This window comes from Ailuropoda melanoleuca, chromosome 8, assembly GCF_002007445.2.
Source record: "Ailuropoda melanoleuca isolate Jingjing chromosome 8, ASM200744v2, whole genome shotgun sequence".
Taxonomy (NCBI): domain Eukaryota; kingdom Metazoa; phylum Chordata; class Mammalia; order Carnivora; family Ursidae; genus Ailuropoda; species Ailuropoda melanoleuca.
The window spans coordinates 73921198-73929698 of record NC_048225.1 but is presented as its reverse complement, the minus strand read 5'-3'; the positions used below and the strand labels follow the sequence as shown (position 1 = coordinate 73929698).

Sequence of the window (8501 nt, the reverse complement as noted above, 5' to 3'; positions counted from 1 at the left end):
GCTCAGTCAGTTAAGCGTCTGACTTGATTTCCACTATTGTCTCAGGGTGGTGAGATCAAGCCCCACTTCAGGCTCTGTGTTGGGCGTGGAGCCTGCCTGGGGTTCTCTCTCTCCCTTTCCCTCTGCCCCTCCTGCTCAGGCTCGCAGGCTCGCATGCAATCTCTCTCTCTCTCTCCCTCTCTCTCTCTCTAAAAACAAAACAAACAAACAAAAAAAGGAACAAAGTACTGATGCATATACTATGCAATGGATGAACTTCAAAAACATTATGCCAAGTGATAGTGGCCAGATACAAAAGACTACTTATTGTCAGAAAGTAGAATGGTGGTTGCCAGGGGCTGGAGAGAAGGGAAAATATGGAGTTAATGTTTAATGTTTAATGTTTAATGAATACAAAGTTTCAGTGTAGGAAGATGGAAAAATTCTGTACATAGTGGGGGAAAGTACCTACTGTGAAATGTGCCTACAGCCTACAGCCTTTTCCAAAACAATGCCTACTCTTGAGGGGGGGGTAGACAATAGCAGACAATAGCAGAGCCTTATCTTATGTGGGGGATGTGCATTTCCTCCACTTTAGCTCCCTCTAGGCTTGCTTTTTCACCTAAATTCAATGAAGGAGGAGGCTAACAAACACTTGTGAAGGTCACAGATCAGGGACAGAGGCCTACTAAGAGATTGAGATTTAATCATAAGATTATACAATGACTCTCTCCTTCCATACCTTACCACCATACCAATAGGTCTCTAATATAATAACATGGAATTACCGCTGAAGGAGTGGCAAGACACAGAGTCTCTCTGAAAAGAAGTTCTTATGGAAGCCCAAAGTCTAGAGAGAGAAAACGAACACTAGAGCAATGTGAACTGTATGGCACCTGCAGCTACAGAAAACATTCAATGCAGTGCATCTCCCAGCCAGATTAACATAAAGTCTCACACGGAAGTCCTATTTACCTCATGATACTTCATATCCAGCTTTCAACAACAACAAAAAAGTTTACAAATCATGCTAAAAGGCAAGAAAAAACACGGTCTAAAGAGACAAATCATTGCAAACAGAGTCAGGCGGACACAAATGTCAGATGATCAGAATGGGAATTTAACTATGGTCAATATGCTTAAGGGCTCTTGTGGAAAGCTTAAGACAACATGCATGAACAGAGATATGGAAACTCTAAGAAATAATCAAAAGGAAATGCTAGAGGTCAAAGGTACTGTATCGGAAATGAAGAGTGCCTTTGGTGGAATCATCAGTACACCTGACATGGCAGAAGAAAGAACTGGTAGTCTTGAATACCAGTCAACGGAAACTTCCAGAAATGAAATGGAAAAAGAAAAAAGACTTTAAAAAAGAACAGAACATCCAAGAACTGTGAGACAAAGGGTGTAACATACATATAATTGGAATACCAAAAGGAAAAGAAGGAGATAATGGAGGAGAAGAAATACTTAAAGTAATAATATCCCAGGAACTTTCCAAAATTAATGACTGACAGCAAACCACAAATCCAGAGAGCTCAGAGAATATCAAGCAGGATAAATGCCAAAAAAAAATAACTACTTAGCATGTCATATTGAAATTCCAGGAAACCAGAAACAAACTTTAAAATCTTGAAAGAAGCCAGAGATGGGAAAAACTTAACCTATAGAGGAACAAGGAGAACAATTACAGAGACTTTTGTCAGAAACCATGCAAACAAAGGAGAGTGGAGTGAAATGTTTAAAAGTATTGAAAGGGGGCGCCTGGGTGGCACAGCGGTTTAGGCGTCTGCCTTCGGCTCAGGGCGTGATCCCGGAGTCCTGGGATTGAGCCCCACATCAGGCTCCTCCGCTATGAGCCTGCTTCTTCCTCTCCCTCTCCCCCTGCTTGTGTTCCCTCTCTCACTGGCTGTCTCTATCTCTGTCAAATAAATAAATAAAATCTTAAAAAAAAAAAAGTATTGAAAGAAAAAACCCACCAACTTAGAATTCTATGTTCAGCAAAATTATCCTTCACAAGTTAAAGGATAAAGACTTTCTCAGAAAAAGAAAACCTGAGAGAATTCACTGCAACCAAGAAATGTTACAATGTTCTGCCTTGCAAGAAGTATTGAAAGAAGTTCTTCAGGGAGAAGGAAAATGATACGGTCCAGAAACTTGGATCTATATAAGGGAAGAGTGTCAGAGAAGGAATAAATGAATTAAAATAAAAACTTCTGTTCTTATTCTTAATTTATTAAAAACTAAACTTTAGACTGTATAAGGTAATAATAGAAACAACATATTGGGTGATTATAGCATATGTTTAAGTGAAATTAATGAAAGTGATGTCAGAAGGGTCAGGAGGAAAGACCCAGGAATATTATATTACAAGGTACCTGCACTATATGAAATTAGCTTTAGATTAGTTAAAAATATACATTGTAAACTCTAGGGCAACCACTAACATTTTTTATTAAAGAAATATGATGATTGCTATCCTAAGAGAGGAGATAAAATAGGTAATATAAAATTATCACTAAAATCAGAGAAGGCAGAAAAAGAGGGAGAAGAAAGTAAGGAAGAATAAATGCAATGATTGAAAACAGTTAAAAATATGGTAGATATTAATCTAATTATATCAATCACTTTCAATGTAAGTGTTCTAAATACAACAATTAAAATACAGAGATTGTCAGAGTGAATAAAAACAAGACCCAACTATGTGTCATTTATAAGAAACCACTTTAATTATAAAAACACATACAGAGGATACCTGGGTGGCTCAGTTGGTTAAGTGTCTGCCTTTGGCTCAGGTCATGGTCTCAGGGACCTGGGATCAAACCCCATGTTGGACTCCCCACTCAGCAGAGAGTCTGCTTCTCCCTCTCCCTTTGCCCCTCCCCCCTGCTTGTGTTTGTTCTCTCCCTCTCAAATAAATAAATAAATAAATCTTTAAAAACACACATATAGATTAGGGGCGCCTGGGGGGCTCAGTCAGTTGAGCATTGGACTCTTGATTTTGGCTTAGGTCATGATCTCAGGGTCATGAGATGGACCCCCACGTCGGGCTCCATGGTCAGCAGGGAGTCTGCTTCTCTCTTTCTCTCCGTTTCCTTCTGCTCCTCATCCACTCATGCTGTCTCTCTAAAATAAATAAATATTTTTTTAAAAACCACATATTGATTAAAAGCAAAGGTTAGAGAAAGATACGCTAAAAGAAAGCTGAAGTAGCAATATGATTTTAAAGAAGAATCAGAATAAGAACAATTATCAGAGATGAAGAGGGCATTACAAAGATAAAGGGTCCATTTTCCAAGAAGACATAACAGTTCTTACTATGTATGCATTTAACAGAGAGCATCACAATACATGAGACAAAAACTGGAACTAAAAGGAGAAACAGAAAAATCCATTGTTATAGTTAAAGACTTCAGTACGCTCTTTTAGTAGTTAATAGATCAAAACGGCAGAAGATCAGAAGGATACAATCAACCTGGAAAACATTATCAATTAACTTAATCTAATTGACATTTATAGACTGCTCCATCCAGTAACAGCAGAATACACATTCTTTTTAAATTTGAATAAACAATCACCAAAATAGGCCAAATTCTGGATTATAAAACACACCTTTACAAATCTGAAAGTGTAGCAGTCATACCAATTATATTTTCAGACTACAATACAATTAAACTAGAAATAAGTTACTGAAAGATAACTATAAAACCTCCAAATATTTGGAGATTGAACAACACACTTCTCAATAACATATGTCAAAAACTAAATCTCAAGAGAAATGTGAAAGTATTTTGAAATAAATGAAAATACAGCTTATCAAAATTCATGGGATGAGCAAAAGCTGTTTAGAAGGAAGTTTATAACATTAAATACGTGTATTAGAAAAGAAGATCTAAAATCAATAATCTAAGCTTCCACTTTAGGAAACTAAAGAAGGGTAATTTAAACCTCAGGCAAGCAGAAGAAAAGAAATAATAAAAATTAGAACTGAAATAAATGGAATTGAAAAGAAAGAAGTAAAGAAAATCAATGGAATTTAAATGTATTTCTTTAAAGAAATCAATAAAATCAATAAACCTCTAGCCAGGCTAATTGAGAAAAAAAGAGAAAAGATACAAATGACCAGTATCAATAATGAAAGAGGGATCTACTTGATCCCATGGACACTTAACAATAATAAAAAAGTAGTATGAAAAGCTCTGGGTCTACAAATTTGATAGCTTAGATGGAATGGACAAATAACTGAAAAACAATCTGAATAGCCCACGCTATTAAAGAAATTGAACCACTAATCAACTGTCCAGAAAAGAAAGCACTGGGACAGGATGGTTTCAGTGGTAAAGTCTACCAAATATTTCAGGAGGAAGGGACACCAATTCTCCCCAATCTCTTCCGGAAAACAGAAACAGAGGAAGCACGTCCTAACTCGCTCTGTGAGCTTAACGTTACCGTAATGCCCACAACAAATGAAGACAGTAGAGAAAGAAAACTACAGAGCAAGATCCGTCATGAACATAGATTCAGAAACCTTCAACAAAATATTAGTGAACTGAATTTAACAATGTATAAAGAGAATTATACACCACAACCAAGTGAGCTTTATTCAGATGTACAGGGTGGCTCAACATTTAAAAATCAATCAACAGAATATATACAAATATAAAATCATTATGTTATACAACTGGAATTAATATCATATATGTCAACTATACTTTAATAAAAAAATAAAAAGGAATCTCTGACTTGGAAAAAAAAATCAATGTAATCCATCCCATCAGTAGTCTAAAGAAAAATAATGTGATCTTATCAATTGATGCCAAAAAAAAAAGCATGTGACACAATTCAGTAGCCATTCATGACAAAAACTCTCTGTAAACTTAGAGGGGAATGTTCCCAACTTGATAAAGAACATTGACAAAAAACCTATCCCTAATATCATATTTAATGGTGAGAAATTAGGCATTTTCCTCCTAAGATAAGGAACAAGGAAGGCATGAATGATGGGGAGGAGTCAGCAATGCATAGATCTGGGGAAGAACATTCCAGATAGAGGCACTTGCAAAGATGGGAAAGAGCCTGACATGCTTGTGGAACAGGGAGGAGTTTAGTTAGAGTGCTTTGAGTATCATGCATTAGCAAGAAAGTGGTAGGAGGTAAGATTACAGGCATAAGAAGAGGCTCAATTATGCAGAACCTTGAAATTAAGGTAAGGAGTTTGGATTTTATTATAATAGTGGAAAGTTAGAGAGGGGTATGGTGTGAGTTAAATTTTTAAGACTTTTTTGCTTGCTGACATGAACTGTGGTGATCTATGTTCTTGGGAAGTGTTCACTCTGCATCTGGATTCAGAAGAGAAGATGAATCCATTATCAGCTAATGCTATATGTACTCTCGCATAGTTTTGTAAGGAGCTTTAACAAAATTGCCAACCCCAGAGAAGAAAGGTATGCAGCCACCACTGCTTTTGGATTGGCATTATAAGGCAGGAGGCATTGACAAGGCAGACGCAAAGAGAAGAAAGTTGGAGAAGGTCAAAGCCAATTTTTTAAAGTATGTGATTTTAAATGTAGTTTTTCTACATTCGTATTCTCAAGAAAATGTGAACAGACACAAGGAACCTGTCTACGTCTTTGCTGTAAAAATGTTATTGAAAGTCAGTTTTCTCACATCACTTACTTCCTACTCGAATCCCTACCTAAGAAATTATTTTAAAAATTAATGGCCAGGACAACATGTTTTTCCTGAGGAATGCGTGTGATTTATTTCTTTCTGGTAAGAACTAGATAAAATATACTTTATTTCCCTTCTTACACCGGCTGCTTAAAATTCAAAGTTTAATCTCAGCTGCAGAAACTGACTCTTAGTGTTAGCACATTGGCATTCTTTTTTTTTTATTTTAATGTTTTTTTATTATATTATGTTAGTCACCATACAGTACATCCCCGGTTTCCGATGTAAAGTTCAATGATTCATTAGTTGTGTATAACACCCAGCGCACCATGCAATGATTTCTCTCATCTATGGAACATAAGAACTAGGAAGATCGGTAGGGGAAGAAAGGGATAAAGAAAGGGGGGGTAATCAGAAGGGGGAATGAAGCATGAGAGACTATGGCCTCTGAGCACATTGGCATTCTTATCTCTACCACCGACCGTTTGTGCTGGGGACGTTACCGAAAGCAGCTTCAAATCTGGTGCGGGTGACGCTAACAGTGAAGAATATAAGTGAATACAGAGGACTCTGGAGACTTAAAAGCATTTTTATGACAACCGAGTGACGTGCTTTTCCTCACGTATATGAATCACTGGTTCGTTGCTGTAGCACAGAAGCAGAAGACGGGCTCATTGTTCTCACTACTCATCAACACGGTGTGCATACCTTAAACAGAGCCTTTGCAGTTTAGCTTCCTTATTTTTATTATTTTTTGCTTTTCATGTTAAGTATGTATGTCTGGGAGTCAAGGAAGTGAAGCTTCTATAATACTGCACTGAAACGAGCGAGACTTAGAGCATACTTAGCGCATGACACTTACGTTCAAACATGGATGGGTAGACAGTTTTCAAAGAGCAATCGTTTTCAGGCAATGAAACACCACTTAAGCAGAAGGTTTTCCTGTTAGTGATTTGAAAAAGTAAATTCTATTTGTTGCTATCCTCAAAGGCCAACCTCTGATTCATTTCCTTTTCCATGATAATTTATTGCTGTCAAATCCTTCTGCAGTTCAGGGTTGATGACAGCATTCCAAATCACATACTGAGTCAGCCGAGCCTCACAACAGGAGATCCCTTGAAACTTTTGCCTTATGGGGTTGGGCATACATCAAAAGTGCTAAACGCATGAAACAAGTGCTGAACCAAGCTGCTGAGCAAATAAAAATAATGACAGTGTAAATAATTTTTTTTAAATTAAGAGTGTTTTAAGGAATGTATTGCTGGTTTACAAGCTAAAAGTGGGTTTGTCCTGCTGCTAAAGGTCACAAGCAAACTTAGGCCCTCCAGTTTTGAATGTGACACACTCATAATAGTAAATTACAGAAAGAAAGTCTTGATTTTGGGGGAAAGTTGTTATACTTTCATTATAACTATATCTAGATAAGAGATATATCTCATATGTAATATATATGATATGTAATATATATGTCAAATTCATATATAATTCTAATAGAATTCTCAAGTGTTATATCAGTAAGGCTTACTTGACTACTTTATGCAAAATTTCAACCCCACTTCAGAACCCACCCCCACACTTCTGATCCCCTCTTGCTTGCTCTATGTTTGTATCATTTATCACCTTCTAATACACAATAAGAATTACTTATTTAGTATGTTTCTTATTGTCTTCTCTCTATTGGAAGGTGAGCTCCACGAAGACAGTGAATCTCTAAAGAAAATATTCCCTACATTATCAATAGTTTTTAACTTAAAAAAGATCTAGATGTTAATGTATCGATTTCAAATACATGTATGTTAAACATTACAATTATAAGATGTTCTGCAAATGAATAACATTAAAGATGGAATGTAAAGGTATAAAATTCAGAAAAATATCCCACTTACGTATCTCTCCTCTTTGCCTTCTTTTCAACCGACCACATTCTAATTTCTGGGCTGGGAACTCAGAGATCTGAGCTGAGAAAGCAATAAGGCAAAGAACCAGGAGAGATTCTCCTAGAAACCACTCACACTGAGCTTACAAAATTTGTAGTAGCTTTATATTTTTGCTTTCAAGCTTTTTGCACTTTTTATTTTTTGCAACTGGGTTCTAGATGGTTGAGGTAGTTGAAACTCTGATTTCCAGGGAATGCAATAGTTCATTGCTATATTCCAAGTATCTAGAACAGTGTCTGGCACGTAAGTGCTCAGTAATAATTTGTTGAATATTATGACTACACAGAATCTGAATATTGTCTGTAGAGTATACTACCTGGAGCAGTTTTATAGGAGACTTGTACGGTCGTGTCTTCTTAATTCTTGACCCTTATTTAATCTCTTCTCTTTGGCTACTTAAGTTAAAGATGGGCTTGTCTAAGTCAAAGCCCTCCTTCAAAATGTTCATTTATTTAAAGAGAGTTGTTCAACCTGATGCTACTGTCTTGACCATGGTGTGTGCTTACCTACTTCTATGGGTTGTATCACGATGAATCACAGAAAGCTGGAGGAGTGCTATCCATTTCTGGGAACTTTTTTCAGAATGCACATTTAAAATGTAAAGTTATAACTATAGCGAATTAAAAATGGAAAGGGAAAACATATGGCACCAGTCACATACACAGCGATCTTGCATTTGTAGAATCCCATAGTCTTTAATGAGTCAGTAATTCCTTACACACTTCTACCTACAACTAAAATACAGTTTTCATTGATATTGAACATTTTCAGACTTTAAGAAGCATAAAGCGCAGTTAAATGAAAGGCCCTGGATAGCAGGCAACTTCTTTTCTCTATCTACCTGGCTCTTCCTAAATCATCCTGTTCCTACATTTCCTTAATTCTTCTCTCTTGGGCAGTCATCCACAGCTTGAG

General features: G+C 36.6%; 1 protein-coding gene across 1 annotated transcript in view; it reads left to right on the top strand.

Annotated features, from left to right (window-relative positions):
* The first annotated feature begins 5061 nt into the window (after positions 1-5061).
* CCDC181 (coiled-coil domain containing 181) overlaps positions 5062-8501 on the top strand; it is a 49684-nt gene continuing 46244 nt past the window's right edge. The window contains exon 1 of the mRNA XM_034666699.1: positions 5062-5185. The gene's annotated coding sequence lies outside the window, so the exon portion shown is untranslated. The remainder of the gene's footprint in view (positions 5186-8501) is intronic.